General features: G+C 36.3%; 1 long non-coding RNA gene across 1 annotated transcript in view; it reads right to left on the bottom strand.

Annotated features, from left to right (window-relative positions):
- Window positions 1-144, bottom strand: part of LOC106511887 (uncharacterized) — a 3655-nt gene extending 3511 nt beyond the window's left edge. The window contains exon 1 of the long non-coding RNA XR_001309565.1: window positions 46-144. This is a non-coding gene — a long non-coding RNA (uncharacterized LOC106511887). The remainder of the gene's footprint in view (window positions 1-45) is intronic.
- Window positions 145-325: the final 181 nt, after the last annotated feature.

Below are 325 nucleotides of genomic sequence, written 5' to 3'. Positions count from 1 at the left end.
GAGACATTTATTTGTATTTAATTGGAATTAGAAATGTGTATTAACATTTTGGATGGATGAAGTGGATGTCCCACTCATTTCTGGCTCCTCTGAAGATGGAGTCGAGACCGCTACACCTGGTTTCTACAATAAAATACACAAATAATGTTAAATTAACTCTAAACTAATCGTCATCCTAGTTTAACAAGGGTCAAGGCTTATTATAGTAAACCTTCTAGAAAGACTTAACACGGCAATGTATATCTGTCTCTGCAATATGAGGACATTTTGACACACACACACACACACACTACCATTTGTTCAGACCATATGAGGACATGACGAA

The sequence above is a fragment of the Austrofundulus limnaeus genome, unplaced genomic scaffold (assembly GCF_001266775.1).
Source record: "Austrofundulus limnaeus strain Quisiro unplaced genomic scaffold, Austrofundulus_limnaeus-1.0 Scaffold3466, whole genome shotgun sequence".
Taxonomy (NCBI): domain Eukaryota; kingdom Metazoa; phylum Chordata; class Actinopteri; order Cyprinodontiformes; family Rivulidae; genus Austrofundulus; species Austrofundulus limnaeus.
This window is presented reverse-complemented; position numbering and strand designations above follow the sequence as displayed.